The sequence below is a fragment of the Scylla paramamosain genome, chromosome 15 (assembly GCF_035594125.1).
Source record: "Scylla paramamosain isolate STU-SP2022 chromosome 15, ASM3559412v1, whole genome shotgun sequence".
NCBI lineage: Eukaryota > Metazoa > Arthropoda > Malacostraca > Decapoda > Portunidae > Scylla > Scylla paramamosain.
In genome coordinates, this window is record NC_087165.1 from 12,070,192 (window position 1) to 12,078,511 (window position 8,320).

Below are 8,320 nucleotides of genomic sequence, written 5' to 3' on the forward strand. Positions count from 1 at the left end.
CTGACTATAAGAAATTCTTTGACTACTTAACTTGCAAAGTGGAGCACATTTGACCCTCTTCCCTTTTGCAGAGATCTCCATTCTTGGAGACTTCAATGTTCACCACCAGCTTTGGCTTTCCCCTCCTTTCACTGACCATCCTGGTGAACTAGCCTACAACTTTGCTATCCTCTACGATCTAGAGCAATTGGTGCAACATCCTACTCGTATTCCTGACCGTCTTGGAGATACGCCAAACATTCTTGACCTTTTCTTGACCACTAATCTCTGCTTATGTTGTCACCCTTTCTTCTCCATTGGGCTCCTCTGATCACAATCTCATGTAGGCAAACTTCCAGCATGAAGGAAAGGTAGATGTTGACAGACAGAACTGAAAGAGTATCTTGTCCTATCGCTCCAATCCCTCCTCAGGATCCCCCTAAGCGAAGGTGCCTCTGGCATTTTGCCTCTGCTAGTTGGGGGGACTTGAGGAGGTATTTTGCTGATTTTCCTTGGAATGACTACTGCTTCCGTGTCAGAGACCCGTCTTTGTGTGCTGAACGCATAACAGAGGTGATAGTGTCTGGCATGGAGGCGTATATTCCTCACTCATTTTCTCGTCCTAAACCTTCTAAACCTTGGTTTAACACAGCTTGTTCTCGTGCTATACATGATAGAGAGGTGGCCCACAAAAGGTAATTAAGCCTTCCATCACCAAAATCTCATGCACTTTATATTTCTGCCCGGAACCATGCCAAGTCTGTTCTCTAACAACCCAAAAACTCCTTCATTAACAGAAAGTGTCAAAACTTTTCAAGATCTAACTCCCCTCGTGACTTCTGGCATCTAGCCAAAAATATCTCCAATAACTTTGCTTCTTCTTCTTTCCCTCCTCTATTTTAACCAGATGGCACCACTGCTATCACATCTATTTCTAAAGCTGAACTCTTCGCTCAAACCTTTGCTAAAAACTCTATCTTGGACGATTCTGGGCTTCTTCCTCCCTCTCCTCCACCCTCTGACTACTTCATGCCACCTATAAAAAATTCTTCGCAATGATGTTTTCCATGTCGTCGCTGGCCTAAACCCTCGGAAGGCTTATGGACCTGATGGGGTTCCTCCTATTGTTCTCCGAAACTGTGCCTCCGTGCTTGCACCTTTCCTAGTGAAACTCTTTCAGCTCTGTCTGTCAACATCTACCTTTCCTTCTTGCTGGAAGTTTGCCTACATTCCTGTTCCTAAAAAAAAGGTGACCGTTCTAATCCCTTAAACTAGCTTTAATTTCCTGCCTATCTAATGTTTTTGAATCTGTCCTCAACAGGAAGATTCTTAAACACCTATTACTTCACAACCTTCTATCTGATCGCCAGTATAGTTTCCGTCAAGGCCGCTCTACTGGTGATCTTCTGGCTTTCCTTACGGAGTCTCGGTCATCCTCTTTTAGAGATTTTGGTGAAACTTTTGCTGTTGCCTTGACATATCAAAAGCTTTTGATAGAGTTTGGTACAAAGCTTTGATTTCCAAACTACTCTCCTACGGTTTCTCTCCTTCTCTCTGTAACTTCATCGCAAGTTTCCTTTCTGACCGTTCTATTGCTGTTGTGGTAGATGGTCACTGCTCTTTTCCTCTATCTATTAACAGTGGTGTTCCTCAGGGTTCTGTCCTGTCACCCACTTTCTTCTTATTGTTAATTAATGATCTCCTAAACAAGACTTCTTGTCCTATCCACTCCTACGCTGATGATACCACCCTGCATTTTTCTATGTCTTTCCATAAAGGTAAACATTTCACGCAGGGAAGCCACAGAACGCTTGACTTCTGATCTTTCTAAAATTTCTGATTGGGGCAGAGCAAACTTGGTATTGTTCAATGCCACAAAACTCAATTCCTCCATCTATCAACTCGACACAACCTTCCAGACAACTATCCCCTCTTCTTCAATGACACTTAACTGTCCCCCTCTTCTACACTGAACATCCTCGGTCTATCCTTTACTTATAATCTGAACTGGAAACTTCACATCTCATCTCTAGCTAAAACAGCTTCTATGAAGTTAAGCGTTCTGAGACATCTCCGCCAGTTTTTCTCAACCCCCCAGCTGCTAACTCTGTACAAGGGCCTTATCCGTCCATGTATGGAGTATGCTTCACATGTCTGGGGGGGGTTTCACTCATACTGCTCTCCTAGACAGGGTGGAATCAAAAGCTTTTCGTCTCATCAACTCCTCTCCTCTAACTGACTGTCTTCAGCCTCTTTCTCATCGCCGCCATGTTGCATCTCTAGCTGTCTTCTACCGCTATTTTCATGCTTACTGGTCTTTTGATCTTGCTAACGGCATGCCTCCCCTCCTCCCGCGGCCTCGCTGCACAAGACTTTCTTTTTTCTCTCACCCCTATTCTGTCCACCTCTCTAACGCAAGAGTTAACCAGTATTCTCAATCATTCATCCCTTTCTCTGGTAAACTCTGGAACTCCCTGCCTGCTTCTGTATTTCCACCTTCCTTTGACTTGAATTCCTTGAAGAGGGAGGTTTGAAGACACTTATTCATAAATTTTTGACTACTGCTTTGACCCTTTTATGGGACTGGGATTTCAGTGGGCATTTTTTTTATTGGATTTTTGTTGCCCTTGGCCAGTGTCCTTCCTAAAAAAAAAATATATATATATATATATATATATATATATATATATATATATATATATATATATATATATATATATATATATATATATATATATATATATATATATATAAAGATAATTTATGATAATTAAGACGTTAGAGACAAAATATGTGTGAATGAGATGATATAAGACAGCAAGGTAGCAATAGTTAAGGCTAATACCAACCTCATTATTCCTACTGCTTGTTTGGAGCACTTCAGCAGACGACTAACTAATGCAGGGGCTGGAGCCTTCGCAACTGGTGAAAAAAAAGCTCGTTCCTACTTTTGTTCGAGTGCTATGCTGGTAATACTGTAGTGTCAGGTGCGTTTATACGTTTTTGTAGCAGGTGCAAGAGAAAGCAAACGTGGGCGTTTTCCAGTATGAATGTCGATTGTTTTTTTTCGTTTTTAGATCCAGGTTACACTGATGAATGAGGTGTAAGACCATATATATATATATATATATATATATATATATATATATATATATATATATATATATATATATATATATATATATATATATATATATATATATATATATATATATATTTATATTCTGTCTAGTACATAACTGTATTTCGAACATGTCAAGAGAAGAACGTAAGGCTTTAGTTTAGAATTTACAAGTTGAACAGAATCAGTTTGAAAAAATAAATAAATAAAAAAATAAATATTTCTTACTCTTAATTCATCACCCTGGATTGATTATCATCCTCTTTTATATGTTATCGGTGTTTAGTTTTTTAGGTCGTTGTGAAATAAATAATAAAACATTGCACAAAGGGTACAGAATGAAAACAGATGAAATGAGATGCCCCGTTTCTTGGATGCAAGGAAATTAACCTCTTTCAAAGTTTTGCTGTTAACCGCGGATTTGCGGCAGAATATTTACCAAGACAACGTATAAGTCTCTACAGTGTTCAAGTCTATCACACCTCTAGGATGCCCATTCCATAGATTGATGATAAAATGGAAATATAATAGATTAATGAGAATTGAAGGATTTTCCAACAATTTGGAACCGTTTTCTGCCGTGTAATGTGAAGAGATTATTTTGAATTACTTTTTGCTGTTCTTGTTATCAACGTTTTTAATAATTTTAAACACTTGTAATAAGTCGCCTGTCAGTCTTCTTTTAGTTAAAGGTAAATAGATTTAATTATTTTAGTTTTGTTGTTACTCTATGCTGAACTCGTTCTAAATTATCTGTCTTTTTGTTAATACTTGAACACTATTTTCCAAAAGGGACGGACTAAGTAGTTATACAGAGTGAGGATCGTATCTGTAGATTTATGTTTAAATGATCGGCTGTTTAAAGTAATTATTTATTTATTTATTTAATTTTTGGCTTCTTTTACGACTTTTGAACACTATTGCTTAGGTTTTAGGCTGCTCGATATTGTTACTCTAAATCAATTTAGGTATGTACACTTTTAAGTTAGGTACCATTTACAATATACATTACTTTCTCGTTTCGATACCCTATATGAAACATTTTATTCTTATCCGCATTAAAACTCATTTGCCAGGTTTGTCCCCACTCTGTCTAAATTGCTCTGCATTTCATTAACTTGTTTGTTAGAGACTACGGTTTTCACTATTTTAGTGGTAACATCCTCATCTCAAGAAAGAGAACATGTCCTAAAATTGACCTTACGTTAGTCCACTTGGATGCTCTTCTATTTATTATTACTCTTTGTTTATGATCGTTTAACCAGTTTCTACCCATCTCTACACACCGCCTTGGATACCATGTGATTTTAGCTTGATCAGTAAACGCTTGTGGGTAATTTTGTTAAAGACCTTTTTAAAAACAAAAATAAATTATATCTACCGCTTTACTTTCGTCATACCAGTTCAAAATATCATCGAAGAAATCTAAGAGGTTTGTCAAACAAGAGCGTTTCTTCCGGAAGCCATATCGAGTATATGTAAAATAAAATGATTTTTCCTCTAAATGACTAATAAGTATATATCTTATAAGTGTTTGCTGCATTTTGCATAGACTGGGGTTAAGTTAATTGGCCAGTAATTACTGGCAGATCTACTTTTGAATATCGTAGTTACGTTAGTGATCTTCCACTCATCTGGCATTGTATCAGAGAGAGAGAGAGAGAGAGAGAGAGAGAGAGAGAGAGAGAGAGAATGTTTGGGGGCAGGAAGTGAATGTAGGTTTTCATATTTTATGCATCAGATGTTACCGCAGGTGCAGGTGCCGAATGATAAAATATTATGCAGGGCCACAAGAAGTATGGTGCCTTTGGTGTGTGCAGATGTTGTATACATTTGTACCTTTTGTAACACTTGATGCTTCCTGTGTGTGTGTGTGTGTGTGTGTGTGTGTGTGTGTGTGTGGATGGATGGGTGGGAGGGTGTGTGTAAAGACAAACATAAAAAGCAAACATAAAAAAAAAAGTAAACCAGGTAAAGGGTGTTTGAAGCTGCGGAGCAACTTAAAGGACCCTCCTCGGGAGGCTGGTGGGTTCTAATTTCTAGAAGCGTCACAGACCTGGTCGTACAGAGCCTACCTTCACACGCCATGCCAAGTGTCGCGCCCCCGTGATGGTTGCGGCGAGTTACATGTTGCAATAAATGTTTCTGTGTTTTCAATATGTGGAAATTTATCTGCATTCTGGTCACACTACCGTGTTCACGAGAATTTTAAATACTTAATGTAATAATATATTTCAGCATTCAATGCTTAACTGTTGAAAATAGCAAGCGGAAGAAAAACATGTTATAAATTTTTTTAACATCTTCATTTTAACTCATTGTAATACCATTTTCTTTTTTGTTTTGTCAAATTTTTACAACACATCTTAATTCTGCTATCGTTGCTGAATCTGATGATGTCAATCAAAGCTGGCTATTCCGTATATGAAGTGAGTTATGGCATATAATTCGTGTTTTTCGCGCGCTCGGCAAGTCGAAATATGCAAAATAAGGAAAAACGGTGAGTCTGACGAAGAAATGTCATAAATTAAGAAAGATGCACCGCCAAAGGTTACTTAACGGGAGGTGTTTCCGAGCCTGAAATCCCAGGTTTTATATGCGATGGACAACCAAAGGTGCTCGTGGACAAGTTAGCATGGTATCTCCAGGGGCCTGCCGGAGAGGTGGGTTGTAGAAATGTGTGGTAACAAAATTAGGAGACCCTCGCTCTGCTTGGGAAATAAATAAATGAATAAAACAAAACAACAATATTTGAAGGGCCAAGGCTATACGGGAGGCAAGGCCTGAAAAACCCAAGAAAAGGATTCGATTCTAATTCGGTTGGCAGACGTGCAGAGGTGAAAATCATCAGGGATAAGTGTCTTCTGCTCGTGATGAAATGAAAATGCTTGTTCCGCGACGCCGTGGACACTTTAGCTGATGTTCAAATATCTTCATGAAAAAGATCAACACAATTAAAGCCGCCAAATATGCATATAAGGCGTCCATGGTGGCAACGTGTTACATTTACAAGCACTTACGTTCATATTTTTGTTATCAAAGACTTAAGAAGAATGTAGATTTGGGTGTTGGAATCTGTATACTTGGTAAGATGTGAAAAAATAGAAAGCGATATATTTAAGTATTATTATCAATTATCAGCTGTGACTCACAGGGTGTGTGGATGGGTCTGGATGGCGCGACACAACGAGGGAGAAGGAGGAAAATACCCAACTTCTCGCTACCACGCTTTCCGTGCAACACTGGCAGATGCAAGGAGACACGCAAGATAGTCATTGACACCCTTTCTTTTTTCTTACATATAACTTTTCCATTCTTGTAATTTCTCACAATTAATATAAGAATAATAACATAATAAAGAAGTGTTAGCTATAATCCCTCTAAATGTTCTTGAGAGAGAGAGAGAGAGAGAGAGAGAGAGAGAGAGAGAGAGAGAGAGAGAGAGAGAGAGAGAGAGAGAGAGAGAGAGAGAGACGTGTGAATCGGAGGTATCTCAGCTTGTCCTTATGCCATAAGTTGGTATATAAACATGATCTCGACGAGCAGCAGTTGAAGTAGTGGCTGGTCTCAACTCTTCACCTCATCTGCAAACACTCCGCCAGTAGCACCAGGCCGTCACTCTCTCTAACAGGATGAAGAAGACGAAAAAGAAAAGTTGTATGGATATATTTTTGTCGAGTTTCCAGAAGTCACGATGGGAATTAGATCGAAAAAAATTTTGACATTTTATGATGGTGAAGAAGTTTTTGCCTAGTTGAACAAACAAACTCGACAAAAATATCTCCATACAACTTTTCTTTTTCGTCTTCTTCATCCTGTTAGAACCTGATTGCACCATTGCCATCTGGATCAATGTTGTCAGTACCCCGTTACTTTAGACGAAATCAAAATAATACATTGATAAATAATAAAACAATTCCTCTCTCTTTGTGACATTTAAGTGTCCGCTGGTCCATGAAATTTCCTTTTCCCTTTTTTTTATTTATTTTTATTTTTATTTTTATTATTATTATTATTACTATTATTTTTTTTACCAAAATGTAATTTTGTTTTTAATATCATTATTTTATCCTACCATCTTTCCTTCTTTGAATGTTCTGCAGCGGCGCCAAATGAGTATGATGTTGCGGCACCATGAAATCAGGTCAATCAGTCAATTAATGAACCTCGATAAAATTATCTCCAAACAACTTTTCTTCTTCATTTTATCTCCTCTATTTCTATATGATGGCACCACTGTCATCTCATCTATCTCTAAAGCTGATTTTTTTGCTAAACGCTGTACCATGGAAGATTCAGGACATGTTCCCCCCTCTCCTTCACTATTTCATGTCTCTTATTAATATCCTTCTCAATGATGTTTTCCATGCCCTTACTGACCTTAACTCTCGGAAGACTTATGGGGCTGATGGGGCTCCTCATATTATTCTCCTAAACTGTGCCTACGTGCTTGCACCTTGCCTGATCTACTCTGTCTCTTGACATTTACCTTCCCTACCTGCAGGATGTTTGCCTCCATTTACACTCTTCCTAAAAACATTGACTGCTCCAACTCTTAAATTTACAATCCTATTGCTATGATTTACTGTCTTTGTCAAAAATTTTCATCTATCTTCATCACGAAGACTGATAAACACTATCACTTCAAAAATTTACATCGGATCGCCAGTATGGGGTTACGTAGTAACTATATTGGTACTATTGGCGATCTACCTTTCTTTATTGAGTCTTCGTCATCCTCTTTAAGGGATTTTAGTGAAACCTTTGCTGTTCCCCCACACATATCAAAAGTGTTTGATAGAATCCACACTACAGAGTCACTTCCCCGCTGTGGGAAGTCACCTTGTCGTGGTGGCGGGGCTTGAAGCGCGGTCGGTGGTGCCACCTTTGATGGCTGGACTGTCACTGGAGGGTTCGGTGCCCGTCGGCTCAGTGGACCAAGTGCTCCCTCTTTGGCGCCAAATGAATGCGATAATGTGGCGTCTTTTATCCCCCCCTTTCTATAAACAATTAATCATTCTATCTCTGTATTTCCATTCCAAGCTTCCTTTCTGACTGTTCTATTGTTGTGAGAGACTGTCACTGTTCTTATCCCAAGTCTGTTAGCTGTGGTGTTTCTCAACCACACAACATCTGACTTCTGATCTCCCTAAAGTTTCTGAATGTGTGCAGAGCAAACTTAGTGCTGTTCATTCCCTCGAAGTTTAATTTCCTCCACCT

At 38.7% G+C, this 8,320-nt stretch overlaps 1 pseudogene; it reads left to right on the forward strand.

Moving 5' to 3' along the window:
• The first annotated feature begins 6,273 nt into the window (after positions 1-6,273).
• Positions 6,274-8,320, forward strand: part of LOC135107239 (trypsin-1-like) — a 6,310-nt pseudogene continuing 4,263 nt past the window's right edge.